The 15,530-nt window shown below is 39.2% G+C and overlaps 1 long non-coding RNA gene across 2 annotated transcripts in view; it reads right to left on the minus strand.

Moving 5' to 3' along the window:
- The window catches only part of LOC120325001, a 36,450-nt gene extending 21,298 nt beyond the window's left edge, over positions 1 to 15,152 (minus strand). The window contains exons 1-4 of one of the 2 annotated variants that reach the window (XR_005566751.1): positions 15,005 to 15,152; positions 8,428 to 8,649; positions 6,302 to 6,452; positions 125 to 865 (exon numbers count right to left, since the gene is read on the minus strand). This is a non-coding gene — a long non-coding RNA (uncharacterized LOC120325001). Of the gene's footprint in view, positions 1 to 124; positions 866 to 6,301; positions 6,453 to 8,427; positions 8,650 to 15,004 lie in introns of those variants that run through there. The other variant, XR_005566750.1, reaches the window with a different exon arrangement.
- Positions 15,153 to 15,530: the final 378 nt, after the last annotated feature.

The raw sequence follows: 15,530 nt of genomic DNA on the forward strand, positions 1-15,530 counted from the left end.
CTTCTGAGAGGAAGCACAGTGTGGATAGTTTTGATGAGGGAGTTAGCATATGAGGGGATGCCCTTTACATCTCTGAAAGAATAAGAGAGGATCAATATTAAAACCTACAGATCAAGGTATAATATTCTTATCGTAACTCACCTGAAACACTGAAATATACTAAGGAAAAGTGTTAAAAATTATAGAAGAAAGCACATTCGACCCTGTATATGGGATTGTCCTTTCTACCTCTCAGCCTGCACCCAGCAATAAAGGGGAATTTATGATTGAAATTTCAATTTCTACTTTCGTTCCTCCACTTGTACACACAGAAACACATTTCTGACTTCCATCACACACACACTCACACACAACCACACTCTGCTGATTTCCACCGGGCATTTAATTTCTGGCAGGCATCTTATGGGTCATAATGAATCTGAGAATTTGACTGATTTCTCTTTTAGCACTTTACCCTCTTAAACACTGACAGGATCTCAGAGCCCCTGCTACTTTTCACAGCCAGCTAAGTGATGCATTGATGTCTCGCCAGCCACATTTGAATTTAGTTTTGTGCAAGACAGAAACATCTTCTAGATGTGCTGGATTTTAATTGAGTAAGGAAAAAAGCAAAAAGCTATGAGTATTCTGAGCAAAAATATCACATATTTTATCCACCCTAACTTAACTTATTGTTAGCAAAAATAAAAGAACTTTCTTCCCCACCATAATCACTATCCTCCCTTCTTTTTTCTCAGAACAAGTAATAACTGAGATTACAGCTAAAGTATACATACTTTTATTTTTATTCTTAAAATTTATGTGTTATGTTTCATTTACATCAGAACAACAGCCACCCAGGGAAAATCCTCGTTCCACTGTTCTGCTGTGTAATAGTTGAGAGAAAATAAATTAATACCAAATGTCGTATATGCTTAACTAATGGCCATTCCCCGTACCTCCCATGCTCCAAATGTTACCCTTAAACAGAAGCAGAGTCATTCTGTGCATCTGTGCTACCTGTAGCAGGCAGCACCACTACCAAGGATCATAGAATATACCCAGACAGAATCTCCCAGTGTGGAGTCTGCCCAGAAAATCTGTGCTTGTAGGAAATCTTGGGTACCATTAACATTGAAATCTATAACCAAGTAACTTTTAAAAAATTTTCTGAGATAAAAAATCTGGAATCAACAAGAGTACTGATGTACCCCCTCCTTTCCCTCCTTTCTTATTTGTCCTAAGGTGTTTGGGGGGGGAAGGTGTCCCTTCTTTTTTTTTTTTTTAATATATTCTTCCATATAGAAACAGTGTTTTCAGGCAACACAGTCATTGCATTAAACAGTAGCATCAGCGCAGATCGACACAGAGCAGAGTTGAGGTATCTGCGAGAGAGCATGGTTCAGGTGGGTGATTCACTATGTAACAGAAAGAAATAGGAAGAAGAAATTGTGAAGGCGAATATCTCTGACCCTCTCAAAGACGTCTCTCCAGCTGTCTGTCCATCCTAATCATTGGCATTTACCATCCAGTCAGCTGCATTGGCAAGCAAAGAGTAATTCTATAGCCTACAGAGAGTAACTGTACTGCTTGCCCAAGAATCTGTAGAGGTAAAGCTCTTCCAAACATCCATGAGAGCTTTCCCACATCACACCCAAACTGGGTGGTTGCCGATTGGCTGAATCAGGGTCATAGCACAGCAATCTCATTGCTGCCACCTGTAGTGGCAAAGAGTCCTATGAATGCAAGACACGGGAACCAATGTCATCACATCTGAGCAAATATAAAATACACATTTCTGTAAATGATATGCAACACTAAGAACAGAAAGTTCCAGTCAGAGAAAGAAGAGGAAAAAGATATCAGATTAGAGGAGACTGCAACCACTAAGATAATTAATTTGATTTTGAGTCCACTCTCAGGTTTGCCCTTGAAATGAACACAGCCCGGACAAACTTTTCCATGGCTTAAAAATTATTGACCTCCGCTATTCAGACTCAAAGTAGAAGCCATGGGTGGCAATGGCTGGTTTCAACTAAAGGTTTGAAAACAGTTTCTATGCCCTTCCAAGATGATACCCTAATCACTGGCCTCTATCAGAGCTCTACCTCCATCTCCAAAGCTTTTCTAGATGGTATGAAATAGCCACTGCAATTTAGAAGTGAAATCTCATTAGTTTACTAATTCCCCAGCTGCTGCGCTCTCCACACTTTGTTTCTGGGTTTTCTTCCATGTTGGCTTTATACAATATTATACAATATGGCTTGTCTATGGATACCTGAAGAACTCATTACCTTTTTGAGCATTTGTGTGCTGTACATTGAGTGTCATGTGCTCACATTTACCAATGGAGATTGAGGAAAGTGGAAGGTGATTTATTATTGCAAGGTAATCTCTAATTTGCACATATGTTCAATTTTAGAAGAGGCTATGCTCAGAGGTCTTAAAAGGGCACTGGCTTCTGAGTACATTTGGGAAGCTTGCAACAGAGGCTTGCTGTTTGATCTCTTCTTCAAATCTCTTTCACTTCTTTAATAAAAGAAAAACTATGCTAATAATCCAGGTAGATGATTTGTGAATTTTCAGTACACTGCTGCCGCTGTTAAACCTCTACAGATTAAATCTACAGATCTGTAATTTTAGATTTTCTCCTTATATTAACATTCCTAGGTATATGGCATAACCTACTACTGATATTTACATTTAGCAGTTTCACTTTATATCCTTGTTAAAAAGGTCTTTCACCTAAAAAACATGTACATATAGAAAACTACAGAGAGGTACATTTGTCTGTCTCAGGAGGATAAAGAGTAAAGAAAATGATGACAGAATATGATTCAGTGCATCCAGAGTGGCTGAATACTTTGCCTGTGATCACTGAAAGGCAGGTGCCCACCCCTTTATTCAGAAGGGAATCTCTGCACTGGATTTGGGCTCTATCTTTTGCTTTTTTCATCAGCCGCACAGAAATATAATTGAAGAGATGTGGAACTGAATACTTTTAGTTATAGCTTTTATAAGAAATTCAATCTAAGATTTTGAAAACTGTTTTCTCTGCATACCACAGTGGTCTCTCTGCAAGAGACCTGTAATTCTGAGGCAGCATAAAGGGGCTGTATGAAAGGCCCATTAGCAGAAAATTCTCCAATTGGTAGGAAACTCCCTTTCAGTGGCAGCTAACCAAGCTGACTCTTGCCCTGTACCTCTTTCCTGGCCTGGGAAAGGTGATATGTCAGGGTCAGAGGCTCTGACAGAGAGGAGTTAAACTAGGCATTTTTTGGGTCAGAGTCTATTAAAGGATGTCAGCTAAACAGTGGAATTAGAGCAACCCAGGTGACCAATATCTCAGTTTGGGCTGGGCATGCTTACAAAGAAATCATAAATGGGCTTATCAACATTGATTACAGTGATTACAGTGGGTGGGTGAGTGGGTGATGTTAGATGCCTTGGTGGGTGATGCCTTGGTGCATCAAATGAAATCTTTCTTTTTCTATTTTTTCCCCAGAATTTGCATGAGTGTTTATAAGTGATACCATTTTTATTCTAAAATATTGTGACCAATATAGTTACATCAGTTCTGTATCTCCCTACTATTTCATGGAGCAAGCTACTCTCAAGTGGGGATGAGAACAGAGAACAGGCAGTGAATTAAAGAACAGTTTAAAAAGCAAAACAAAACAAAACCAACAAATACTCAAATACATAAAAATTGTTTTCCATTATGTTTTGTTTTGTAAATGTATGTACAGTCAAGAATTACTAGAAATGAGGCATAGATCCTCAGTGGACAAAAAACCCCTTACATATGTATATGTAGGTATACTTATAAATATTTGTGTGTGTGTATGTGTTTCTCCATTTATGTTGTAAACAAACTGCCACAGTTTGCACTAATCACAGACATTTGGGGTAGAGGTCCAACCTGTGACCAGCCCCATAGCAGGACAGGCTGCAGCTATTACCACCTTGAGAAATTACCACTGACACAACCAGTAACATATTTTTCCAATTAGTTTGAGGGAGGAAATGAGACATTTTTCTTCGTTAATGCCTCTCTCTCTTCCTCTCTTTGCCCATCCATTTTATGCTTCCTGATGGTGCTCAGGAGGCTGTCAGGTTCCCTCCAGCACACTTCCTGCTTCCACCCAGCAGGAATAAACTGTTAGCGCTTTGTTTGAAATGATTCCTGAGAAGTCTGATTCCTCTCACCAAAATATGAATAATTGTAGTATTTGACTCTTGGCTTCCTCCTCAGGGATCGTTCTGAGTTAAAGTTATTGAATTTATCCTGACAGAGATTGCCAAAGAAAACTTTATTTGAAGGACAGAGGGGGGAACAAACTGTTTGCTGAACTGAAAAAAGTTTGAAATACTATAAAGGGAGAGAAAAAGTCCCATAATGGAAGGTGGAAATCTGGGACAGACAAATCAGGCCATAAAATGTAAGATCAACACAGCGGTGGAAAGCAGGAAAGCATATCCTGGGCCAAACATACCAAGGGAGACTATTACACACATGGACCTCAGATGTCATATACAACATGCATCTGCAAACCACCTCATACTTCAAAGTCCCACATTACACTAAACTCAACAAGTCCATGCTGGAAATGAAGAGGCCTGAGTCAAGACTGCTAAGTGCTCAGTGAATCTAAGCATATAGACATCTTCAACCTTATGTATCCAGTCTTTCGTTTCTAACCTAAGGCCACCGCTTTTCCTATTTTAAACACCAAGGACATGACTCTAAGTCAGGAAAACGGAGTCACCTTTCCCAACATATCTGCGTAACATGTGCCTGTTAATCACACAACATCCAGTCCCAGTGAAGAGGCAGTAAAGCATGTCAGAAACAACACTGCTCTAAGAAAGGGAGCTTAAGTTTCTTTGGGCCTATGCACCATCAAGTACTAACAAGGTGCCTTTAATAACACTAAAGTGAAAGTGCTAGTGAGCTCCACCCAAGACAGGCGACTTCAAATGTCCCTGTCACCCACAGGTGCAAAGCTCAGATGTGATTTTCAGGTCTTCTGGTTTCCATTTGAAAAAGACGAGCATAAGTACTTGAAAGAAAGGTGCTTTTTAGGTGTCTGTAAAAGGTGTCAGAGATTTTACAACAAAGTCTGCTTTCAGTTAGATGTTTAGCTTAGCTGTGAAATTGGTAGGTGGTCCCCTACATGGAGTAGTAACGTCACACTTTGGCTTGCACATAAACTGTGTCACCTGCCACTAGTAATGATGCAGCAACAAAAGCCTAAAAGGGGATCCCTTACAACTGAAATATTCTGTTCTTTTCTGTTCTATTCTGTTCTATTCTATTCTATTTGTTTTTCAAGTGAGCTGATCAAACGATGGGAGATAACATACAGTCCTCTTTCTTAAAGGGGTTGGAAAGCACGAGACTTTCAGCTTTATTTCAGCAGCCCATCTTTCCAGGTGTTTCCCCATAGTTACAAAACGTGCGTGTATGCAACAGTGAGCTGTAACATTTTCCTCTGCTTTTGCAAAAATACCATGAACCTGATAGATGTTACCATGTTAGCCATAAATGGCACTGACTCAGATATTTCAGACCTGCACTGTCACAGAATCTGAATGGCTCACAAACCGATTGAAGTACGCAGTCACATTTTTCTAGTAACGTAAAGAAATGCTGCCATCACCATGGAACTTAGCCTAATGAGAGGAAAACAATGCACCATCAGACATAGACTCTGTAATCTGTCCCATTCTACATCCTAGAACATCAGAGCCCATCTGCAAGTACTCACAAGACCAACAATATCTGTTGTCTCCATTGGCAGTCAGGTGTTTTGTGTGGTGAGAACCAAGGCTGTGTCCTGGTCACCAGGAGAGCAGTCAACATCACTGCCCTGCTTCACTCTCATGGTTTTTTAGGGTTCCTGACCTGTGCCCATAACTTCAAGAAAATATCCTCTCCTCTACACTGACAGGTCATTTTCCTCCATCACGAGGATCTATTAACGGCACTCCAAAAGTCTTTGCAAAGACTTCCATTTTTCCCATGAATTTTCTGCACCAGCTGACACAGTTCATGAGAATTCATAAATTCCCTCAGGCAAAAGTGAGAGCATGGTGGTGGGGAGACCTACAGTTGCAGACATTTCCTATGCTATCTAAACCCACCATAAGGCACAGGAAGGGTAATGTAGGACCAACAGACATGTGATAGGACTACTAGCCTGGTGGTACCTTGTGTGTTCACTGAAGTTTAACTAAATAGTAGGAATGCCAAATTGTCATCAAAGTGAAAACAGTGGCAAACATGGTAAGTGCTGCTGACCTTTCTTTCCATACTTACCTATAGTCTCCTGGTATTTTACTTGCAGAGTCACACTCTACCTCATATTTCTGCATTCCCTTCTCCTGTTAAAGAACAATCAGCACATTGCGTAGACCCTGGAAAATCTTCTCTATTGGCAATAGTTAGGAGTGTCAGTAGTGCTGTGACTCTGAGGAAAGAAAAAGGGAAGGATTAACATTTTTACTGAGACTGGAAATGTTAAGATTTTACAGTCAAGCCCACAAAACCTGAAATTTCTTAGTACTTCTTGAAGTTACTTCTTACTTAGTTGTAACTCTTACTAAGTTGTAACCAGGCTGCAAATAACTGTAAATATCAGTACATTATAAGCAACAGAGATCAAAGTTCTGTTTGTGGCATATTTTGCCATTTTTTCAAAGGTTTTCACTAGGATCTCACAAATTCTCTACAACAAGTTGCATTTGTGCATGGGGAACAATTGTGACAGTGTTCAGAAAATGGGGGCGTTTAGACTACTAAGGAAGGGAGGTAAGAAGATGCTAGACCAGATTTTTATGAATCACAAAATCAAGATCATACGTGCTTTCAAATAATGATTTCATTCTATATAAAGGCTATAGTCCACTGATAATCAGGTACTTTCCACAAAATAGTCTCCCATATTACACCTTACAATTTGGATTTTCCCTTCCTTGTTCATTTGGGAGAATGAATGAGTGTTAAGGCAGGCAGAGGACAGGACATGGGTCCAGTCTGTGTCCATGGTAAGCTTAGAGAATCCACATGTTAAGGATCACCTTCTCAACTCCCAAATATCCATGAACATGAGGTAGAAATATGAAAAAAATCTGGAACAGTAATCTCCTGAGCAATGGAGTGAAAACGAGGAAAGAGAGGCCATAACTGTTGTCCCGCTACACCACAGCATCCTTATGCTGATCGTTAGCAAATAAGAAGTGCTTTTTCAGCAGTGGACATTCAAAACCAGTTCCTTTTCTATCACAGAGCAATCATAACATTAGACAAAACCAGAAGACCAGTCATGCTATGTCAGATGAAAGTCACTCTGCTAATACCTAGGGAGGAGTGTAAGAACGCAGTAAATGTGATTTCCTCAGTGCCTCTTGCAAATTTTTTTAATGTGAAACTCAGAGACCTCTGAAGCCAAGTATGGTTTCTATGAATACAATGACTCTCAATGGACTCCTCTTGCAAGAACTTATCCCGTCTTATCTCAAATATATACAAACTTTCAGCCTGTGGCAAGGAGATTTGCACTCCAAGGATTCAAGACCCAACTCTAATCTGACACGGTTATGTCATCTTGGCTTGGAGTTCTCAGGAAATCATTTACCTCTGAAAAAACAGCTGTGAGAAAGTCTGTAGAACAAAGACCTTAAAGATAAGAATGGGAAAATTACAGAATTAGAATTTTTGGGCCAGTGACTGCAGGTAGCTCAGAGATTCAAGAAGAAAAACACCAAAGTGGAAAGGTATAGAATCCTAAGGGGAAAAACAGGGAAACAGCACCATAGAGAATTGGCTCTAGGGAGCAGCAGGAATCAACCTTTCCACTCCCGACCAATGCCTGTTTTGCCAGGAAGGATTCTTGGGGGACTTTATTGGGTGGTGATCCTGCCAGCATTTAGCCTTCTAGCTCTGTAAATCATCTCTCTCATCTGTGTTATCTAATAAATATTTATTTTATGCTTTTAAGTCTTCTTGCAGAGTCTTTTTGCAGACAACTAAGGTGCCAAAATGCAATGTCTCAATAATGGAGGTTTGCACTGTTCAGAGTACAAGTAAGGCACTCAGAGGTACATGCAGCACATTAGCAAATGTATGGGAGTGAGCCAGGCTTTAGCACTTCAGACTTCTGAGTTAATAAGGCCAGTGACATCTTCCTAATCCAGGATTTTTACCCAGTATTTCTTTTTTGTTTGCTTTTTTACAGTTGCTGTGCACAAATAACAACCATATTCTTAGGTCACTATCAAGCCTGACAAGAGACATACTTAACACCTGCAGATTTTAAGGTCAAACTCTGTTTTCAGTGAACCATTAGTATCATGGAAGTAAATACAGTATTTTGAGGATGAACACTGCTTTCGAAGGAAGAAAAAAAGAAAGACACAGGAAACCTGTCACTCTAAGGTACTCACATTCATCAGATGGAAGTACTTCAGTCATTCGGGATCACATCATAACACAGCACTGTTGGAGGATCAGTATCTCCTGCTCTGACAATAGATGCTTTGGTTGTTATGTAGCAGCAGGAAATTATTATCGGTCTTGAACATGTTAATGCCTTGGTCCATTCTCATTATTCCTCAGCTCATGAAAACATCAGAGTTCACCTCATGGTGAAAGTCCTAGTTAAGTGTCTGTGGGAGAAAAAGATGCATATGGGACATGGTGGCAGAGAGAGGGGAAGGCACTGTTTCATACATCAGCAGGGGAATTAGTCATATATGCCTCATGCATGTGGTAAATCTTTCTATAAAAGTCTCTTCCAGTTAATAATTATTTTCCAAACACAAATATGTTCTCACAAGAGAAAAAAAACACTCCTTGTGCTTACTCAGAGTTTCCCCTTTATCCCTCTTGTACATCATGTCTACCAGAATTCTTTTGTAACAGCAGATTTCAGACAAATATCCCTGTGCTCCAGTTGTCCCTGTGTTTAGGAAGGATCTCAACCAGCTGTTAGACATGGAGGGCATGTGCTATGTAGGGTAGGTATATAAACACTTGCCAGTTCATTACCACATCTGCCAGCTTGCTTTCATGTCATTCTCAAAAAAATAATTCTTCAAGATACCCCTGGATAATCACTGTGTATAGTCAAGAGAGAAAACCCACAGAACCATTGAATGCTAGCCTGTCCATAAGGTTAAAAATGTTGTTACTGTTAGTAAGTGTTATTAGTAATTCCAACAACAAAAGAAAGAAAATCGACATGGTATTTAATGAGCTTTTGCCTTGTACAAAAGTATAGGACTGCAGATACTGGGCATGGAGATGTATGTGAGACAAGGCACCAGCCTGCAAGCCCATGGCATCTCACCTGGGGTTTCTGATTTTGATGGAAAGTAATGAGAGTTTGGCAGCTTTGGACAAATATTCAAGTGTTCTTGTAATTGCTTCACAAGCCCCCAGTCAATCTGCTACAAATATGTGTCTGGAACAGCAGAGTCCCAGAGCTAAAGTAGCAGGGTTGATGTTAAGTCAAAATTGACTTTCACAGCTTCTGGCTACAATGACCCTTGTTTTTGCAGCCAAGACTCAATACCCTACCAATAAAAAAGTACTAAAATTTATCTTCAAAGTGCTAATACAAACTGAGAGGAAAATGCCAACACAGTAAACCCTCAGCATTTTTAAGGCACAACAACTTCCTTGACAGACTCCATGTACTTCAGCTGGCAATCTTTTAATAGTCATTCTCCTGCCTTTATGAACCAATGCAGTGTAAAGATTTCTCAGCACTAGTCAATGTCTCCTCCCAGAATGATGAACTAGAATATGGCTAAGCCATTTCCTTCGCAAAGAGAGGTGGAGATGGAGACGGACATGGAGATGGAGAAAGACATGACATGACATGACATGACATGACATGACATGACATGACATGACATGACATGACATGACATGACATGACATGACATGATGAGAGAACTGGGATGGGAAGCAAGGGCTAGGAGAGCAAGGGCTGGTCCTCCTCCAGGGCCATGGATGTTGTTGCTGGGGAAGGCCACCAGCCTACCAGTGGCTGTCCTGTCTCCCTCAGCAGCAATCTCTTCAGGCATCAACCACAGGCAACACAGGCAGCTAGGCTGTGCTCCTGTTGCTTCAGCAATTGTCTGCTTTGTCTGTTCCTGCTTTTGATCCTGCGTGAATGTTTCTGACTCTTGAAAGGACTGCTGAGAAGTTACTGAGTATTGTTTCAGGTCCATATAATATCACTGAGCTATGAGTTTTTGTTGCCATATGAGGATACTTAAGTTAATGGTAGGAACAGAAGTTACCTAAAGTGCAGATGTAAGTTCCAGAGACCTGCTTTTTTAGTATCCCTATAGTTCACAGTTTGTAAGTTATCCTGATTTGAAAATTAATTTCTATTTTGTAAGGTTAATTTTCAGTTAGATCAGTCTTCTGAACTTGTTCCTCATGCAACCCCAAGAAAGCTAAATAGCAGCAGAAGGGAAAGGTGGGAACATGGGCAGCAGCCCAGGCTTGTATCAGCTGAGGCTGTCATAGACACACACATGTAGTTATATACACAGCTTTCACATAATTACTGGATTATGGTCTTAAACCAAATTTTAAAAGATGCTCCATTGAAATGAAAATCACCCTAGAGCTCATCAGCACCATCAGGCCTTGGTCTGCTTGACAGAGTACATACCCCTTAGAGAAATGAAAACATTAATACACTTTTGCTCGATCAACACTTGATGAAACTGTGCAAATACAGCCCTTTCAACTCTTTCAGTCATTTCCACTTCAGAGTTTTATTAAACAAAGAGGTTTCTTTACACAAACACAGATAGCAATGTTACAGATTTGTTTGATAGATGGTGTCTATAAATTTTTTTCATGGTAGGAGAATGCCAGACAACTTAATTCTAGACTTTCCAATAGGAAGAGTTATTGAGAAAAAGAAAGAAGATTGAAATATGGGCACATTCCTCATCAAAGGAAGCTGCTTTTTGTCAATAGCAAAACAGTATATATGGTTTGAATACCTTGTAATTAAAGATTCCATTCTCTATAGGGATCATCATGCTCTTTTTCTTTCTGCTTATAGGTTTTACAGCTTTTTTACATTTATAATGTTTGTTAAGTGAAATAAGAGAGCAAAAGTTTCATCAGCTTTTTATTTATCCAGCCCAAGTAATCACTTGAATACATTAATTGAACACAGTACGAACTTCTTTTTAAACTGGTCTTGATTTCCACACATAAACCTCCACCTATGAGTTGTACACAGGCTACCCTTGATGTTTCTTGATCACAGGAGGCGGAGGATAAATTAAATGGCATCCTTTCTGATGCCTGTCTGAGTGAAACTGTTTAAATATGTGACTTATAAATACAGAAATATTTCTGCACTAAATGTTCTTGTCCACAACCCAAAAGCAATGACCATCTTAGGAGCAGTCTTTCTTCAGACCTGAATATTCATGAATAGCAAGAAGCAGTGTGAGTGAGCTAACCCACCACCATGAATTTGTGACCCAGCTGCTTTGAAAGGGGTGCATTTAACAGGTTCTCTATCTTCTCATTTTCTAATATACTCATCACTGTAACATGGAGTGCATTTTTGGCTTGCTGCATTGTTGTGGAGGGGGTACATTCCTTGTGTGAAAGCCTTGCTGACATTTACGGTTTTGCACTCAGTGGAATAAGCAGGCATTTTATTAGCCAGATCCCAGTCAGGACATAAGAAGAGAGGAAATATAACTCTCGCCTCTAACAGTGTTCAGCTCTCTGGAGATTTATTTATTTCCTCCAAACCTAAGCTGAAGCACAAGCAGCTACTTGAAGCCTGTAACACAAATGGTTTGCATATAATGGCCCAGTGTCTTCCTTTTCAACTTTTGGACCAAGTGCAAATGCCAGTGAATGTTGTTTCCCACTTCTTTTGGCATAACATAACACCACAAATCATAACTTTCCCGCTCCCAGTCTAAACTGTCTTGTAGGTTGTTGGAAACAGAAATAAAAATCTTAGGGTTCTTTACATAATTTCTCACAATGTCAAAGGAACATTAACAGAGATAGAAATAGTAATAGACTATTCTTTTCCAGCTGTGCTATATATTCTCTTGATGCATTAATAATGGAACATAAGGATACTAAAGAAATCCATGGATTACAACTGTCAAAAGGCAACTGCTTTTAGGAAATGAAATGGAAGATCACTATAAGTGGCCAGACAACTTAGGACATAAGAAAAACTACTCAAAAATTCTTCCCAAACCAACTGGGCTACACGAAGGTCTTTAGCAGGTTGGCAGACACTAGAAATAGGGAAGGTGCACCAGGGTTGCCACCGCATCATGGCTTCCCTGGGTCCAGCAGGATGTCTGAGATGCCTAGGATGTCTGAGAGCCCAGTTTTAAATGGGCCAAGCTATGGGTCTGCTGCAACACCTTCCAGTGTGGACATTATTTCACAATCCCAGAAAATCTTACCGTTAAGATTGCTTCTTGACCTTCATAGTTAATTTTCATTGGCCTTGATCTTCACACACACAAGCAAATTCACTTAGCATTTTTCATTCCTTTCTTATGCAAATTGTTGCGAAAACAAGAAGCAGAGGCTGTCAAATTCTTATAGAAAGGGGTTTGGAGTTGGCGGTTTTAGTATCTCTAAAGTCCCCAAAGTTGATGAATTGTGTCTTTTTGACCACCTCAACTCCAATACCTCTGCCTTGAAAGTCTAGCAAAGCTGTCATATATTTTATTCTCATTTCATGAGTGCTGCTACTGTCATCTACCTTTTATTTCTTTAGCTTACTTCCTTGTAAGATCATAAACCTTAATTTTCCTCCGTGTATGGTATGTACATAATTTGATAACACACACAAATAGATAGATAGCATCCCAAGTTACATCTACCCAGAAACCTCCCCATGAAGTTTTCCTCTTTGAATGTATTGATTTTAAATTTTCCCCCTGGGTAAGCCTCTCATTATTTGCTCCTTCCTTCCAGGGGGTAAACCCTTTTTTTACTAGGCAATAAATAATATTATTAAAGCTGACACTAAAGAAAAACTTTTAAAGAAAATTAATACAAACAAATCATTGTGGCACCAATTCGTATTTGTCATGGATGTCACATGCCTGTCTCATTCCTTCTTGTTTCAGGAGGGCAAAAGTCAACAGCAACAAGAAAATCAGACATTTTAATTGTGCCTGATACTAATGTCTTTGCATTTCATGATCCATGTCTCTCTTCTCTTGGGCTATTAAAAATATAGAAGGCCATATCATGTTTGTTGGGGAATACAAAACTGGTGTCACCCAAAAGAATCTAGTCTTATCTGTATGCAATTAGTTCCCATCTTTCAGTCTTCTCTCTCTATACCCAAGGACTGTGTTTTGTGACTCTGGTCAAGTGAAACCCAGAGTGTCAGCTAGAGAATGGGATAGGAGCGACACCACCACCTACTCAGAAAGGCATATCTGAGCTTTAATTTAAAGTTGTCAACAAACATAAAAGCTCCTCCATAATTTTGCAACTTTTCCTCTTTCTCAGGAAAAATATCTCAGTTATTCTGTTCTGTTCTTTTCTATATGCACTCCTTTCAGTGAAATTGGCAATGGCTTAAAAAGAAAAAAATTCTATTTGATGTTTTGTGCTGTTGAAACAGAAGAACAGATGGTAGCAGAAACTAACAGAGACCTCTGCAGACAGTCCTAAAAAAAAGGGCAAAAAATGTTGTTTAAACCACCATCTGTATTAACAGAAAAAGAAAAGAAAGAGAGAGAGAAAGTAAGAAAGAGAGAGAAAGAGAAAGAAAGAAAGAAAAAGAAAGAAATTAATTCCTATAATCTGCTTCTAAAATAAGCTCCTCTCCATAGAAGCATATGTTTGTATTGTATTACCACTAATTTCACGGTGGAAAAAGCTAAGTGATCTCAGATCTGACATAGGCTAAAAGCAAGATTTACCATGGCTCAGTTGTCTTTTAGAAGCTTGTTCAGCTGCACTAAATCATAAATTTGAGATCCAACACAGATTAGTTAATCCAATAAAATGTTTCAGTGCACTAAATTGTGTTGGACTAGAATAGAACAGAAGGGAAGGAGCCATGTTGACCTCCATGACTGACTATTAATTAATGTATTCAAAATTTTCTGCCTAATTTCTTGCACTGTGCAATGCAGCTCAGAAATCTTTGACTTCAAGACAGACTCCTATTTCTTAAGTCCAGCAAGAAAACATTATTAGTAGAGGAAAAAAATACGTGCTCCCTAAAATAAATAAATAAAGTAACACTACATATAATGTGATTATTCTTTCTGTATACCCTGACTGCCATATTATTCTAAAGATACTTATTTTTATCCTTATTGCTAGTTACGAATATGATTTGAGACCTGAAAACCTTCTTATTACAATTTTCACCAAATCAGATCACTTCTTATAAGGATGTTTATTTCAAAGACTAAGCATTTTCTGAACAAAAGAAGAGTTTTATTGGATTATCTGTGTGTTAGTGTCATAATTTTCCAATGTCAAATTGTGATGAGGTAACATATCTGACCTTACACTGTGGAAAAACATACAGCTGTTGTGCATAGGAGAAGGAGTAAAAAAGAACAAAAGCTGACAACCTGGAAGTAGCTCACTCTGTCTCTGTTATGAGGCGATGAGTTTTATGAAGTATTGTGGCATGTAGATGTTTTCTCTCGATCTTTGGAGTGGCACACAAGAAAAAAACCTTGATGCATAATTCACTTGTATTACTATTTCTTTAATTTCCACAGGAGAAGTTATTTTGCAGAATGAATTTAATCACAATGACCCAGGCTGATCTCTTCACTTTCATTCCCTGTCAACTTCTAATCTGCATTCCTATTACCAATAAATACAACTAATTGCACCTGGCCAGAAGCAAAGAATTATTCTGCAACTTCTCAGAGATCACTTTCTTTGAACTTTACCAGCAGAAATCCAGGGAAACACACACAACAGATAACCTCCAAATTCCAGGAGAGCACTCACGAATGTGTAACCTCCAGGCATCTAATGATTTCCAGGTGCACATCACCAAGTGTCTCATCCTTAATTAATTAGCCAGCTGGCCTAGTTTGTCAGCAGCAATAGAACAGTACAGTCACAGCTTCAAGGTGGGTTATGTGGTTGAACTTCCAGCTCTACCTGAGATCAGAGAAAAAAGGCAAAGTACTGCTATGGAAAGAGTATTTTGTACAAGTAGAGGCATGCAAAAAATTCAGTTACAAAATCCCAGTGCTTTCATGACAAGTACAGCAATAGTCTTGGTCAGGGACAAATGCACAACTTTCATCTTTTTATCTCAGTAATCAGACCAAGGAACATAGAAACTGCAGTAGGAATAGCTGAGTATTCTTCAGGGTAGAAGAAAAACTCCCCTGCAGACAACTAACTTTTCTTCAGAATGTGATTAATGAGAACATTTTTGAGTATCTTCCTTGTTCACTTTGTTTGGTTTCTTTAGCTTTAAATGTCCACATCTCTGTTTTTACTTCATGAAACAGGCTGAAGCTAG

The sequence above is a fragment of the Pipra filicauda genome, unplaced genomic scaffold (genome assembly GCF_003945595.2).
Source record: "Pipra filicauda isolate LSUMZ 115617 unplaced genomic scaffold, ASM394559v2 scaffold79_size2787110_pilon, whole genome shotgun sequence".
NCBI classification, from domain to species: domain Eukaryota; kingdom Metazoa; phylum Chordata; class Aves; order Passeriformes; family Pipridae; genus Pipra; species Pipra filicauda.